Source organism: Mandrillus leucophaeus, unplaced genomic scaffold (genome assembly GCF_000951045.1).
Source record: "Mandrillus leucophaeus isolate KB7577 unplaced genomic scaffold, Mleu.le_1.0 Scaffold92, whole genome shotgun sequence".
NCBI lineage: Eukaryota > Metazoa > Chordata > Mammalia > Primates > Cercopithecidae > Mandrillus > Mandrillus leucophaeus.
The window spans coordinates 5,735,440-5,753,205 of NW_012110030.1; the positions used below are offsets into that span (position 1 = coordinate 5,735,440).

The 17,766-nt window shown below is 34.1% G+C and overlaps 1 pseudogene across 1 annotated transcript; it reads left to right on the top strand.

Moving 5' to 3' along the window:
* The first annotated feature begins 213 nt into the window (after positions 1 to 213).
* On the top strand, positions 214 to 903 carry LOC105531899 (annotated as a pseudogene). The gene has a single exon (XR_001004883.1). The product of XR_001004883.1 is annotated as a ubiquitin-40S ribosomal protein S27a pseudogene (transcript).
* The last annotated feature ends 16,863 nt before the right edge of the window (positions 904 to 17,766 follow it).

Sequence of the window (17,766 nt, forward strand, 5' to 3'; positions counted from 1 at the left end):
CAAAAATTAGCCAGGCATGGTGGTGGGCACCGATAATCCCAGCTATTCGGGAGGCTGAGACAGGAGAATCGCTTAAACCTGGGAGGCGGAGTTTACAGTGAGCGAAGATAGCTCCATTGCACTCCAGCCTGGGCAACAGAGCAAGACTCAAACAATATATTAAAATAAAACAACAGTGTTTTCACCTATCTACTTTGCAAGAATCAAACAATAATGATAATATTCAATGTGACTAAGACTTTAGAAAGCCAATTAACTGTTTTCTACATTGGTTTATATATATTCTCTGGAGGTCAATTGAAAAAGCAATTTCAAAATTTTAAAATATCAATTTTCTTTGAAGAAAAGCTGCAATTCGCTTTTCGATCCGCCATCTGCGGTGGAGCCGCCACCAAAACTCAGATTTTCATGAAAACCCTTACGGGGAAGACCATCACCCTCGAGGCTGAACCCTCGGATACGATATAAAATGTAAAGGCCGAGATCCAGGATAAGGAAGGAATTCCTCCTGATCAGCAAAGACTGATCTTTGCTGGCAAGCAACTGGAAGATGGACGTACTTTGTCTGACTACAATATTCAAAAGGAGTCTACTCTTCATCTCGTGTTGAGACTTCGTGGTGGTGCTAAGAAAAGGAAGAAGAAGTCTTACACCACTCCCAAGAAGAATAAGCACAAGAGAAAGAAGGTTAAGCTGGCTGTCCTGAAATATTATAAGGTGGATGAAAATGGCAAAATTAGTCGCCTTCATCGAGAGTGCCCGTCTGATGAATGTGGTGCTGGGGTGTTTATGGCAAGCCACTTTGACAGACATTATTGTGGCAAATTTTGTCTGACTTATTGCTTCAACAAGCCAGAAGACAAGTAACTGTATGAGTTAATAAAATACATGAACTAACAAAAACAAAAAAAAAAAAAAAAGAAAAGAAAAATTACAATTCCACACAATTGCTAATGTGTGAAGGTTAATATAAAACATGATATAATGGTATTTTTTAACTGATAGACTTTATTCTTTAGAGCAGTTTTAGGTTCACAGCAAAACAGAAAAGAAAGTATATAGAGTTCCCAAATCCTCCCCTATACTCTCACCAAACATCCACAACATGCAGTCTTCCCCGACACCAACATGTCATATCATTATGGTACATTTGTTATAACCAGTGAACCAACATTAACACATTATCCACCAAAGTTCATAGTGCTCATTAGGGCTCACTCTTGGTTTTGCACGTTCTATGGGTTTTGACAGATATGTAATGGTATGTATTCACCATTACAGCATCACACAGAATAATTCTTCATCTCTTTTTTCATCCGCTTTTTTTCCTCTCATCACCACTCCACTGTAAGTCCTGTGTACTGTCTCCATGGTTTTGCCTTTTTTGGAATGTCGTATTTTAAACCATATATAGAGCCTTTTCAGATTGGCTTCTTTCACTTATCAGTAGGTTTTTAAGATTTTTCCACATCCTAACTCATATTTTTCCAGCTCTAAATAATATTCCATTGTATGATTACACCACAGTTTATTTATCCATTTACATAATTAGAGATATCTTGGTTGCTTCCAAGTTTTAGTCATTATGAATAAAGCTGCTATATACAATTGTGTATGTTTTTGTTTGGACATATTTTCAATAAATTTGGATAAATAAGAAGGAATGAGTCTGCTGGTACAAGTATGTTTAGTTTTGTAAAAAACTGCCAAACCTTCTTCCAAAGTTGCAGCACCATTTTGCATTCCCACCAGCAATTAATATGAGTTCTTATTGCTCCATTCTCTTCAGTGTTTGGTGTCAATGTTTTGGATTTTGGCCACTCTAATTGGTGTGTAGTGCTCTGTTACTGCTGTTTTAATTTTTAATTCACTAATGACATACGCAGATAAACATATTTTCATATGCTTATTTGTCATTGTATGTTTTTGATGAAGCATCTCATTTTTTAACCATTTCTTAATTGGTTTGCTTTTGTTTTTTATTGTTGAGTTTTAAGAGTTTTCTATGTATTTTTCATTTCGGTCTTTTACCAGATATGCATTTTACAATATTTTCTATTTTCTCCTGATCAGTGGCTTGTCTGTCATTCTCTTAACAGTGTCTTTTGCAGGGCAGAAGTTTTTAATTTTAATAAAGTCAAACATCAATATTTATTATGGATCATGCTTTTTGCTTTGCATCTAAAAAGGTTGTTACCAAAACCAAGGTTATCTAGATCTTCTCCTATGCTCTAATATCTTCCAGGTGTTTTACAGTTTTAAATTTAACATTTAGTTCTATTATTAATTTTATGTTCTTTTTGCAAAAAACATATGATGTTTATCTAGATTTTTTTTTTTTTTAAAATATGTGGATGTCTGGTTATTTTAGCACCTTCTGTTAAAAAGTCTATCCTTTGACAGTTGAATTGCCATTGCTCTTTGTTAGAGTATCTGACTATGTTTGTGTGGGGTTGTTTTACAAGTTTTCTGTTCTGTTTGTCTATCCTTTCATCAATATGACAGTATCAATTACTGTAACTTTATGGTAAGTATCACAATTGAGCAGTATGAGTCCTCTGATTTTGTTTTTCTCCTTCAAAGACATTTTTACTAGTTTTTGACTTTTATTGTAAACTTCAAAATCAGTTTGCTGATATCTACCATATAACTTACTGGGATTTTGGTTGAGATGGCAAGGAATTTATATATGTCAAGTTATGAAAAACAGACATTTTAACAATATTGAGTCTTCTATCCTTCAAGACAGGTTATCTCCTCATTTTTTATTTAGATCCTATTTGATTTCTTTCTTCAGAGTTTTGTAGTTATCCTCATATAGATATGATAACATATTTTAGTAGATTTATACCTAAGTATTTCATTGTGAGGGTCCTAATGTAAATGGTATTCTGCTTTTTAATTTCAAATTCCAATTGTCTATTGCTGCTATATGGAAAAAGAATTGATTTTTTAATAATATTTATATTTTGAAAACTTGCTATAATTGTTTATCAGTCCCAAGAAGTTTCTGTTATTGTTGAAGATTCTTTTGGATTTTATACATAAACAATCCTGTCACCTATGTACAACAACTATTTTATTTATTCTTTCCCAATTTGTATACTTTTTATTTCCTTGTCTTTTTGCTTTAGATAGGACTTCTAGTGTGATGTTGAAAATCGGTGGCAAGAACATGATATCCTTGCTCTGTTCTTGATCTTAGAGGAAAATAGTTTTCCATCATAAATACGTTATCTCTGTTTTTGTGTAGATTTTTCTAATTTGAGGAAGTTCCTCTCTATTTCTGGTTTGCTAAGAGCTTTTATTGTAAGTGAATATTATTCTTATGAAATGATTTTTCTTCATTTATTGAAATGTTCATGTGATTTTTTTAATTGATGAAACAGTATATTAATCGATTTTCCAATGTTAAACCAGCCTCGTATGCCTGGAATAACATGACATTTATCATGCTTAGTACTCTCTGAGGTTTCTGGATCTGTGTTTTGTTTGCTTGATTTTGTTTTGTCATTAATTTTGGAAAATCTCAGTCTTTAGTATTTCAAATATATCTCTGATTCTTCCTTTCTTTCTTCAAATTCTAGTATTTCCATTATGTGTATGTTACACATTTTGTAACTGTCCTCTGTCCTTGGATATCCTGATGTGTCTTTTTCACATTGTTTCCTGTTTGCATTTTACTTTTGGAAGTTTCTACTGATATTTCTCTAAGTTCACTGATTCATTCCTCAGTCATGTCAAGTCCACAGATGAGCACATCAAGGGAATTTTTAAATTACCATTCTAGTGTTTTTGGTTTCTAGCATTTCCTTTTGATTCTTTCTTAGAATTTTTGTCTCTGTGTTTATGTAACCTGACTGTTCTTTTAGTTGTCCAATTTTTATTTTGGCACATTTAGCATATTAATTACAGCTATTATAACTCCTAATGTGATTCCACAACCTCTTCCATATCTGAGTCTGGTTCTTATGCTTAAGTCTCTTCAAACTATGTTGAGGTTTTTATTTATTTGCTTGTTTGTATGTCTTGTCAATTTTTGTTGAAAGCTGGACATAATACACTGAGTAAGAGGAATGACAGTAAATAGAACTTTACTATGACATTTTATGGTTATTTAACAAGGAGTTAGTCTATGTTTATTGTTTGCTATAACTTTAAGTGTCTGAAGCTTCACTTTTCCTGTTTTTGTCTCCCCTATTGGCCTTGGGTTTCCCTAGAGATTTATTCTTAAGTAAGGTCTGAGAAATACATTTCTGACAGTTGTATTCTCCTGTTATGATATAGGAGTCCAATTTATGTTGTGGTAAGATTCTGGGAAAGAGGAAGTGTTCTATATTTCTGTGATTATGCTTCAGTCTTTTGGTGAGTCTGTGCCCTTGGGTTTTGACCTTCATAATTGCTTCTCTGTTTCTACTCCCTCCTCCCTCCTCGAAGCTAGATAAGAAAAGCAGAAGAATATTGGAATTTGATACTTCCCTTCCCCCATGTGAATGCTGGAAGTGGCTAGGGTTGAGTATATCTCTTTCACCAGGTTAATTAACTTCTGCTAAAACCCAAGATAAATTAGGTTCAGGTAAAATTGTTTCCCAGGTAGTCAGTTTATTTCCCCCCAACTCAGTAAGGAGCAGTAGAGGATTTTCCTCTGAATGACACCATAAAATCTTTAAGGGGCTACTGGAGATAAAACTCATGAAAGTATGCCCTCTCTCCAAGACTGTGCCTCTCGGGAGTCTTAACTGTCAAGCTTGTTCATACGGAGCCTCTAGAAATGCATGAACTACATGTTAAGCTTTTCTACTCTGGTACTAGTTTCAGAGGAGAATATTGCTCCTAGGCTTCTGCTCCAGCAAGTTGTGATTCTTTGGGTCACCCATCTTTCCATCGTAAGGAGCAGCAATTTGCTGTTGATCTCACATACTGATGGATCTAAGAAGAGTTGTTAATTTTCAGTTGGTTCATCTCTTTTCTTATTGTAAGGATGGGAGTGATGACTTCCAGGCCTCTTAAAAGAAAAAATGAAAACAAGAATTTTATAGTTCTATTTTATTAATTTGTTTCATTATTATTACCTACAGATGACATATATATATGATATATATATGAGATAGTCATAAGACATTGGAGTTAATTGTTTCTAGAAATGTGAAGGTGTGATATCAATATCAAAAGTAAATTGCATTTCAATATTTGAGCAAAAACAGTGAGTAAAATTTTTAAATAATTGCATTTAAAATTGTAGATGCAATAGAATAAAGAAGAATAAATTCAAACCCTATAAGCAGATCCCTTTAACTAGAAGAATGAGCAAAAATCTGATGCACGATGGAAAGAGATTTTAATTTTAAAGTGGGCAATATTTTTGAGGCTGTTAAAGAAAATAAAGTACTATAGATATGTTGCCACAACTACTTCTATGAAGGAATAAAGCACAGCTTTCAGAAAAATAGTCACGTTTATGAAAGTGTATCATTAACTAAGTCATCTTTCATCACCATTGAATATCAACTTTTTTACTCTATTATAAGGATGGATAAAATTGATTATTATAAGCACACATATAAATTAGAACTTAAAAAGAGCAAAATAAAATGCAAATAGTGACTCTCAACAAGCCTGGTAAAATAATAAAATTATTATTGTACATGTTTTAATTATTTAGGTGTTTTAAAAATAATTAAATAATTAAATTATTTTTTAAAATAATTTTAAAAATTATTTTAATTATTGTACGTGTTTAAAGAATTTCATAATTCTTTAAAAATTATTTTAAAGAAAAAAGTGCACGCTATTAAAATATTAAAATATTGTTTAAAAATCTAAATTATATATAAACATTAGATAATTTACTCAGGCAATCAGGACTGGTACAAGTAAATAAAAAGTATATAATCATTCTTTTTAACAGCAAGACTAAAAATATACTATTTTTTTAATGCTGACAATTATACTAATGAAGATTAAGATATTAAATTTTTTTTTCGCCAGGCACTGTGGCTCACGCCTGTAATCCCAGCACTTTGGGAGGCCGAGGCAAGCAGATCACCTGAGGTCAGGAGTTCCAGACCAGCCTGACCAACATGGAGAAACCCTGTGTCTACTAAAAATACAAAATTAGCTAGGTGTGGTGGCACATGTCTGCAATCCCAGCTACTTGGGAGGCTGAGGCAGAAGAATTGCTTGAACCCGGAGGTGGAGCTTGCAGTGGGCCGAGATTGCACCTCTGCATTCCAGACTGGGCAACAGAGTGAACTCCGTCAAAAAAAAAAAAAAAAATTAATCATGAAGATTGTAAAAACGAAGTAGTAAGCCTTTCTTGATTCTAAGAAAAAATAAAACACAGGGCATAAAGAACGAATATAGGAATAAAGCCTTTAAAAAAAGATTTTAAGGTTTGATAAATTGTTATAAATTGGATTTCTTTTTCTATTTTACACTTACTACAACAGGGCTACTTAGTGATTTTAAATTATCTCATTTTTTCCTATGGACTCAAATAAGAATATATACTATATATTACTCATATACACATAAACAGAGACACAGAAATGCAGAAAAGAAGAAAACTTAAGAGAAAAATATTTATATTGGTAAATTAAATTAACAGCAAAGCTATATCTTTTGTGAATATGTATGCACTAAAATGATATGTAAAATGTATACAATATAAACAATTAAAATAAATTGACAACCAGAAAATCATGATGGGTTGTCTGCACAATGTTTTCAGTCATTGACGAAGGAATAAAATGAAAAACACCCACAAACACACACACATATATATATATTCACACAGACATATTTAAATACACATTTTTACATACATAACTAATATCATTACATTCATTTCAAAAGAGCTCATAAAATTTCATGAATTAACCATTAAAATATTGAATCTGGAGCAATAATATAATTAAAGCAAAAGTTAAAGCAAAATCGATACATTTGAAAGTAGCCAAAACCTTAGAACTGACTAATATAATAGAAAATTTTCAAGTATATCTCAAAAACACTTAAACGAGAGCAAAACAAGGGGCAACACTAACAATGTATAATTTGATCACAGTTACTCAGAATTAGCACCACTAATATACTTAACAGACTCCAAAATGCCCTAATGTATGGCAAATTTTTAGAAATATACGTTTATCTAAATTTGTCAAGAGGTGCAAAATATAAAGATAGCTATACATGAATTAAGACGTTGGCCATATTTATTTTTCAAAATATGCTGATGGCTCAATTGGTTTAAGTGCAGGACATAGCATATTTCAGGGAGGACAAATAGTATCTAAGGGATTCAGCTGCAGAAAACAGAATTTATGCCAGCTATTTGTATGTGAATTATAAATTGCAATGTATTTTTAAAAAATTGGTTGATTTATAGAAATATAGATTTGTTGAAAAACTAAAAAATGGAAGCTTGGCTGAGCTTTTAGGAAAAACTCTCAGAGTCACAGCAGATATCACAGTTTTCTGCCTTTATATATCAAGACAGTGTTTAATCAACTGCTATGCAGTATTGGCTCTAGTATTGTCCCTCTTTCACCATAATCTAAACTATGAAATGGGTGTTCTGCATTTTTCCCATACTTTTTATGAAGCTAGGAGGTATTACCGAAGCATCTCTGATATAGCAGCAACAAGAAAATCTAAGGTCTTTTGGACCATACTGGCTAGCGGAATGGTCAACCATCAAATGATTGGTCTCCTTCTCATGCTGCTTTATTTCTATGTTCCAAATTCCTTATATATTCTTCTTATTGGTGCAACCTGTACCACATCTGAAACTCTAAATCCAAGGCAGTCTAGAATATGTATTTTTCCATACAAAGGAAAGATTTCACAATCCAAAAAAAAAATAAGTTGATATAGCTAATGACTGGCAAAATGATTATCAAACAGATCCAGAGAACCCTGCGTAGGCTAAACACAGTTTTGAGAATTCCAAGAGACTATCATTTATGTGAGGTTTCATTTATCAACAGTTGTCACATGATAAATTAAAACTGAATTTCAGAGGTATGTATTTATTATTTTATTTTAAAATACATTAAATAATTTATTAAATGTTAACATAGCACTTTTTCCCATGGAAAAATGTTTATATTTTCCAAAAGGGAAAAATTGTAGTATGAATTTTGGCGTGCTTTTACATTTTTCAAATTTTCTTTCATCTGTATTTGAATAGAAGCAGTTGGGTTCTTCATATTTTCTTCTATATTCAACCTATTATTCTCTTATGTTACTTTGTTTTAATACACACACACACACACACACACACACACACACACAAAAATTGGCCTAGCCCAGATAATGTCATTGGAAAGGAAGAACTTTGTGTAGTTCTGAAAAGTTCTCAGGCCATACTTTTCTCAGAATATATATATTTCTCTCTCTCTCTCTCTCTCTACATATGTATATGGTTATGTATACATATCTACATATGTGTATGTATATGTAGAAAGAGATAAATGAATATATATAAGAATGTATAGCTTTAAGAATTATTATTCTTAATTTATATATATTTACAAATTAAGCTATTTAAACTTTACTACATTTAAGTTGAAGATGAAATAATCTCAAAACATGTTTACAGAGGAAAAAAAATTAACAACAAAACCTTTCTGATATAAAGCCTAGAAACAAATACCACATTAATTAAAGAAAGACCAATCTCAGTAATGAACAACACACACACATAAGTCCCAAATACATTTTAAAAAGTTGATATAGTGATGTCATATAATTATATCTAATTAAACATGCAGATTTTAATCCAAAGGCATAAAATATATTTAGCAGTAGGCAGTGTATTAATTAAATCCATTGCTCTTATATTTCAAAAGTATAAAATATAATCAAAAATAAATCACTGACATCGACATTAAATTTATTGATAAAATTAAGAACATTATAACATTATAACAAAAAACACAAACCCTAATAATCGGCTATAATGCTTTGTATTTATTTACTAGTGAAATATTACAGGTATTCTCATTAATGTCAGAAAAATACTAAAATGATTTTACTTTTGATATAATGAGCAATAAGGATATATATATATAAGACATCTGAAAGAATATGCCGTATATAAACAGTGTTACTCTCTGGTGTGAGATAATTATAGAGATTCCTTTTTGCATATTCCGTTTATTTAAAATTAATATGTCTTATTTACATAGTAAAACATTTTTAAAGAAATTTAAGTAAAGGCTGCTTACACAAGAGACTTAACAAAATCAAGACTTAACCAAACCAGAAAGTGTAGATATAATTGATGGGGACTCATACAGCAGGGAGATTCAGAAAAAGAGAATAAAGATGGCAAAATCATTTTCAGGCAAAATATGTTTTAAAAAAAAAATAGTACAGAAAGCCAAATGGTGTATTTCATATAACTACATCTCATGAACAGCAACATTAGGTCTGTATCAGACATTAACTTTTGTGGGACAATGGCATAGACTGAAAACACACGTTCAGTGAAAATCACTTTCAAATAGAAGCAAAAATGACAAAAACACAAAGATAAGACTGACAAATTATAAGACTTGCCATGAAGAAACCATGACATTGGTGGCCATTGCAGCTAGACCTCTGACCATTCCAGAGCTGGCTTAATACAATGTATAAAGACACAACAGTAATAAGAAATTTTACCACACTCTTAACAGTCTTTAAGATGTTTATTTATACTATTTATATTCACTATTGTGAGTAGTGCTGTATGTTTATTGTGGTACTATTCACAATAGCAAAGACTTGGAATCAACCCAAATGTCCATCAGTGACAAACTGGATTAAGAAAATGTGGCACATATACACCATGGAATACTATGCAGCCATAAAAAAGGATGAGTTCATGTCCTTTGTAGGGACATGGAAGCAGCTGGAAACCATCATTCTCAGCAAACTATCGCAAGAACAGAAAACCAAACACTGCATGTTCTCACTCATAAGTGAGAATTGAACAATGGGATCACTTAGACACAGAAAGGGGAACATCACACACTGGGGCCTATTGTGGGGAGCGGGGAGGAGGGAGGGATAGCATTAGGAGATATACCTAATGTAAATGATGAGTTAATGGGTGCAGTACACCAACATGGCACATGTATACATATGTAACAAACCTGTACGTTGTGCACATGTACCCTAGAACTTAAAGTATAATAAAAAAAGAAAATCTGAAGTTGCTGTAAAGCAGACGTAGACATTTTGAATCATATTAAAATATTGAGTATGTATTTTATATGCTAATTTTTATCATATAGTATGTTATAGATAATATAAAATCAATGCTGCATAACTATTATTTCCAAAATAAAATAAATGATCACATTGTAAATTCTTAAGATGAAATTAAATATTAGAATAGTCTTTAAAATGTGCATAATTTCAGAAGTATGTATAAGAATATAATTCTCATCTTATAACTCAACTTTATTATTTTGAACCTCCATTCTAACAATATGGTTTAAATCTAACCTTTTCAATATTTAATGACCACCTAGTATGCATTTTACAGTATGGGTTGTTTCCCATTTAAAATATGGACATATTTAATCTCCAAAGACACAAATCATGCAAATAATAAATCATATGCTATAGTATTACCATATTGTGAATTTCAAAATACCATGGAATAGAAATCTGTAAATAACAAACTTATACTATTCACCCAAACCCTAATAGTGATCCTTCATAATCATATTTCAAATTTTATCTACTTTACACTACGATATGATTTCTTTTTGCTGTAATATATGAATTTTTTTAAGTTAGATTACAGAATAGCACTATGTTAATTTTCCATAATCAAACAATTCACATCATGAATATTAGATAATTTACTGATCATGCCCTTTCATTGCATGTAATTGAAATTTACATTGTGGTTTTCATTTGCATTTCCCTGATGATTGGTGATGTTGAACGTTCTTTCCTAAAACACAACATTTATCCACTGTTGGTGGGAATGTAAATTAGTACAACCTCTATGGAAAACATTATGGAGATTTCTCAGATAAATAAAAGTAGATCTACCATTGGATACAGAAATGTTTCTACTAGGTATCTAATCAAAGGAAAATAAGTCATTAATCCTATCAAAAGACACCTGCATGCATGTTTATTGCAGTAAAATTCACAGTTGCAAGACATTGAATCAAGCTAAGTGTCCATCAACTGAAGAATGGATAAAGAATACGTGATAGAGATCACATTTTCATCTGTATAATCTCCCAGGGAATACCACTCAACCATAAAGAAAGAATGAAATAATATCTCTTGCAGCAGCTTGGATGAAACCAGAGGCCATTATTCTAAGTGAAGTAACTCAGGAATAAAAAATCAAATACCACAAAGACAGAGATACTGAGTGGTATAATGGACATTGGAGAATCAGAAGTGGGGAGGGTAGGGAATCAAAAATTAGCTATTCAGCACAATGTACACTATTTGGGTGATGGGTACACTGTTAGTGTGGCTTTTAGCCCCAGATTTACCACAATACAATTTAACCATGTAACCAAAAATCACTTGTACCTCTAAAGCTAATGAAATTTAAAAAAAAATAAATTTACAAATAGATACAAAGTGAGATTTTTAAAGAGATGGTAATTTTTACACCATGTTTATTGGGATCAGATATTTAAGTCTTTATTTAATATGTTATTTATCTATCAAAAATGAGATAGTCCCTTATTGTAAATATGGGAGAATGGCAATGAAAGAATTTAAATAAAAAGTCCAATTGCCAAGGAATGTATAAAAGATGAACTTACCTTTATGAAATATATAGGTGAACAACCTGTGTGTAAGTTTATATTAAAGGAAGTTGTGTAATGATTCCCACCAATCTTAAGGTGAAGTATCTCTTTATCCTCCCACTGCTGAATCACAGGAGATTAACTTTTTCTCCAAGTCTCTAACTATGTGCTGGGTAAGGTTATAGAAAAATTATTTCTCTTTAAATAACATGTTCCATAAAATTAATCAAGAATTATCATTATACTCCAGGAAGGTTTGCAGATAAGCAGGTCATCAATCTAGACCAACTGAGATTAAATACATGCTATGCAGCCTATGCTCATAAACCTGGGTCAAAATATTTATAATGAATATTTTTATATACTTATTTTACAGCAGCTATATAGTATGAAAATCACCAACATAAAAATAATTAAACTGAATATTTGTAAAACCGGGGAGGAATTGCATTGATCTAAGACAACTATGTTCTAATTACTGTATAAGTTTTCTCATGTTGTTGTGCCATGTTAATAATTCTCTTACACATTTTGTCTAGTATAATTGGTACTTATAAATAAATCTGAACTGAGTGATTTATAACCATATTAAATTTTTAATTTCTTCAGAAAGAGTGTGAAGATTATGGAAATGTATTTATGATCACAAACTGAGTGATGAGACCAGAGAATACACTTTTACATGTATTATAAAAAAGCCTTTATTAAGAGACTATATACATAGACTTCTTTACCCACTTATGTGTAGAAAGCTGCAAAGAAGATCACATTTATCCTAACATTGACAAAAAACTGTATAAACTACAAAATCATGACTTTGTCCGGTACAAACTATAAAATCCTAACTTTGTCAGTTAGGGGTAGCCAATCAAACTCATTATACTCCTTAGTCAAACTAACTGCACTGGAGAATGTTGGGGAAGAAAAGGGTAAATTTAGGGCTTGAATTTCACATGTCAAGTGCTAAATAAGTGACCTGAAAGTTTCTATGTATGGCCTGAAAGAAATCCTTACCTTCTATAGCCATAGCACGAAGATTTCTGAAAACTAGACCCCAGTCTCATCCCAATAGTGGCCACTACAGCACAAATTGAATTCCCAACATCATAGGGTGTTCATAGAAGCAGTGGCCAGTCTGGAGTCATTGCCATGAGGCCAGCTGCAGTGGGGGAGGCATGGCTGGGGCTGCACATGCCATGGAGCTGGTGCAAGCCAGAAACAGGTGAAAGCCCCACCCCCTTCCATGGTGGAGGGGTGGGAGCCCTGCCCTCTTGGGTGCAGCTGCAGTGGCTTAGCTGCAGTTGCAGGCCTGGGCACTCTCAGGGACCCTCCTGCCACCTCAGGATCAGAAGTGCCTATTCCCGTTGCCTGGCTTCTTCCTGCTCCTGGCACTTGCTGTGGTTTCAGAGAAAAGTTGTTGTGGCCGAGCCTGGGTGCTGTCACAAGCTGGCCAGTGTGCCCATGCTTGGGGTAACGCTGACACATAAGTTCCTTGCCACCTCAGTCCCCTCTAGACTTTCGGCACTGATGAGCAAGGAGGGAGGTCAAGCAGGGGCTAAGAATGGCGTGGCACAGGCTTGCTGGTGACTGTCGGCACGAACAGCCTGGGTGCTCTGGGCACCATGGATGGCAGTATAATGGCTGCAGGAAGCAGACAGGCACCTGGGCAGAAAGGAGCTGGTCCCCAGTAAAACCCCACCTTCAGGCTGGGGGCAGCCTAAGGCCTGGGGGCTGTGCTGCCGGTTCTGTGGACCAGAATGAGAACTTCTGGTGCTTTCTCTGGGCCTACAGATGGCCACCCATGGACCAATGACCATGCACTTCCTCCCCTCTGAAGCCCATAAAAACTCCAGACTCAGCTACGTGAGGAAATAACCTACCCACTGTGGATCTCCTCTGAGCTGTGGAAAGAAGCTACCCACTGTGGATCTCCTCTGAGCTGTTCTGTCACTCAATAAAGCATCTCTTTGCCTTGCTTACCCTCCACTTGTTCACATACCTCATTCTTCCTGGATGCAGGACAAGAGCTCAGGACCTACCGAATGGTGGGGCTGAAAGAGCTGTAATACAAACAGGGCTAAAACATGCCCCTTGCTCACCATGTCACAGGCAACAAGAAAGATAGAAGAGAGAAGGAAAGAAGATCTGAGGCCCTCTGGAGAGCTCAAACCTAGGAGCTCCCCAAGCCAGGACTGTGATACCCTCTTTGGGGCTCTGCAGTTCCCAGTGTCTTCAAATTTCTTGGCGTCACTGTGTTCCCCAGTGCCAACTGTGAAATGTGCTTGAGAGATACCTGGTCCAGCCTCAGCCTCACAGGAAGCTGGCACCCATGCTGGTGTTTGTTGCTGCCCACCCTGAACAGCCAGCATGCCTGGCTATGTGCTTGCTCACTTACACACCCCTCACCTCACCGTTCCATGCCTGGCTCTTCATTGGCATGCATGGGATCCAGGCCAGTAACATGAGCTGAGTGCAGCCTGCCAGGCCGAGTGGGTGGAATGAGCCCAGTAGGCCCAATCAAAACTTTGGCAAAGGTGCAACCAGCCACAGAGCTTTCCAGCCTGAAAAGGGGCACCCTAAGAATCCTGTGACAGTGTGTTTTATTAAAGAAAGTCACTAATTGGTAAGGAATGGGATCCTGATAAATGGAATGGACACATATGGGAAAATGTCAATGAAACTGAAGACATTGAACCTTTAAATTCGATTTAGTCTTATTTTTACTAACAGAAGTAGCTCTTCCACTTCTGTCAGAAAGGGTAACACTACTTTGCCTGTAGTAGCCTTCTCTGAAGTAGTTACCTTGCAAAACAATATTAATTCTACTTGCTGTGAAATGTGACAATAGGTCTATGCACAAGGAATTCACTTATATTATCAAATTTCTTATCCTGAAACAGCTAACTTGATAAAATTGTGCAATGCTAATAAGGCTTCCAAGGCTCGGACAGTATGCTCCAGATGGGTGCATGTGCTCTAAATTTGTGTCCAATATATGGGGCTGTTTCTCTCATTACAAGGATTCTCTCATCCAAGAGTCAAGGGGTGAATGCAGTACAGTTATTTGGGTACCTTGGATCGATTCAGTTCTATCTCTTTTCTAGCTTGTCTTTATCAAGAATAACCATGGAATGTGCTGGGAGTGCAACACCCTGAGATAAGGGGTGCCTGACAAACAACATGGGCTCAGTTGCCGCCCTCATAAAAATATGTCCTTCAAAGCTTTTGCCTAGTGCATCAGGTTGCCCTGAGGTGTAAACCCTACAGTGGGTTGCTTTCCTTGGTCTCTCAACAGTGGCGCAAATGAGACATGCATAGTCAGGATTCTGTCTGCCCTGGGCAGCTTTCCTGAGCCTTGAGTCACCTGTTCACAATGAATTCTAGGTTTCTGCTGTACTTTGCTGCCTATCTGTGAGTAATACATCTGCTTCAAGGAACTTGTTGTTTATGATTGTATTCTGTCTCACGAGACATAAACAAGTTTGTAACCAATGCACAGTGAACCTGCTTCACAATGGAAATGAAAATGGCATCACTTACTACTATTTCTAGTGACATACTAGCACAATTTTTACCTCCATTCCTCATTACCACATACCTTAGTGGTCTGGATGGTTGAGACAACCTAGCATTCAAAAGGAAGGAATGCTTCCTCTATGAGACATAATACTTTAATTAAGCTGTAAGTTAAGACTGCCACATGGTCACTTGGAGCTTTTCATGCCTTTCAATCAATTGGCACAGAAAAAAGTTACTCTGCTGGCTGGGATGGTGGATTTAGATTACCAAAAGGAATTAGCATGCTACTATACAAAGGACATAGGAAGATTATGTCTGATATATAGGACATTCCTTAGAGTATCTCAGTACTACCATGTCCTGTGATTGAAGTCAATGAAAAACTGCAACCCAATTTAAGCAGGACTGCTAACGATTCAGACCCTTCAAAAATCAAAGTTTTGGTGGTCCTACCAGGCACATGACCAAGACCCACTGAGGTGCTTGGTGAGGGCAAAGAAAATATAGAATAGGTAGTGGGTTAAGATTTTTATAAAAAACAACAGGTGACCAGTTAGGGAAATGAAAACTATAATTGCTATCTAATTACTTTCCTATTTTTAATAAATATGTTTGAATATCTGTATTAAATATTTTTTCTTCCCTTTGTTACCTCCTTATCTTCTAACATAAAATGTATCAATAAGAACCAACTTTAGATCACAGTATTTCAGTTATAGGATGTCCAGGAGAAGAGTAAGTATCACTCAAGTCTTTTGTATCTTTTACTAGCAAAGGGCACACCTTGGTTTCAAGAAATAATTGAAGAATTATAAGTGTAACTTGGAACTTCATGTTACCAGTTACATTTACCCAAGAACCTGAAGTAAAAATACAGCAGCAATCATGTATATAATAAAAGGAGAGAAATTATATATTCATGTAAATATTTCACAGATTATGTAATTAAAAAGATAATATGTTAACTATTATCATAATACAGATTTAGAAAGTGACTAAGGACCAAGTTTCAGAAAGTGGGTACTACAATTATCTTGGCATCGTTTTGAAGGCTCATTCTGCTACATGCAGTGCATTAATTAAACGAGTAACATCGCATGTGAATGCTTTCAAAAAGAGAAAAGTAAAGAATTTGATGAGTAAAGAATGCAATTGTTATTTTGACCTTAATTAAAAAATATTAAAAAACACCAGAATTTGATGACAAAATAACCATTCCATCTGGAATGTAGATAGTAAACAAATAAAAAATTAGAGAAACCCACCAATATAACTAGCTTTCATAAAGGCAGATATTTCTGATGAAAATTCTTGTATTTTTTAAATACCTAGACCATAGTTATGAGGTTGTTTTGTGAATCATAGAGTAATGTCAGAAAGCTCTTCTTTGAAATATATTTGTGCCTTTCTTAAAGCAAACAAATACGCCAAAATATCTGTTTCTCCTGGAAAGACTAAACATGCTTCTGGATGCATTGAGATTAAAAAGGAATATTCTTTTCAGGTATTCTATCCAGTAATGTTCTTTTCTATCCCATAAAACCTCGTTCAGAATATACTCCCAATGAATGAAAAATTTTTATTCCTAGCAATTATTTTCTTTAACAGTTGTTTAGTATGATAATTTCACGTACATACCTTGTTGAATATATACAACAAGAAGAAAGAATTTAAACCCTTGCAGTTAATGGACTGCACTTGTAATTATAGTTCAGTTGGTTAAGTGACTGAGGGAAATCAATTTACTCCACGTTACCAGTGGATGTCATTGTTATACTCAATGATGTCCTCATTTAAAATGCATGTTCAAGAAATAAACCCACTCAAAGAACAATTTTATTTTATATCATATTATTGTGTTTCAGATCATTTTCTTATGATTCTGACTATCAAGCAGTAAAGACAATGGTTTCTCTAAGTTCTCAGAGAATGAATTACCGTTTCAAATGAATGTAAAATTACCTGTTTGGAATTATGCCAATTTCACAAAAAAAAAGCAAGAGAAACAATTTAAGAAAATTTAAGAAACAACTAATCAATCTAAATTTTTATGGTTCTTTTTTAAAAGTTTATGGAAATACTTAAAACATTCTTTACACTAAGGAAAATATTTATATATGTATTTTAATAAATTATTTGGGTATCCTTGATAGCATTTTTTCCCCCATGTGAGTTGATTAGAACATGTTTATTACTAATTGTTTTCAGAAATGTTTAGGCATGACAGCCTCCTTTTGCCTTTTTTTTTTTTTTAAATTTTATTCAGTTCATTTATTAGTTTGATCACCTGACATTTCTCTTTTTTCTCATGGTAAGTGTAGAAAGATTTGTACTACTCCTTTCTAAGGAAATGAAATGCTCTCAAGAGCCTTGCTTAAGAGACAGGCACTTAATGTGAGAGGAGTTTTGTTCTGTGACACTTGAACCTTGGCCTTTCCACTAGAGTATTTGACAAGAGTGCTAAATC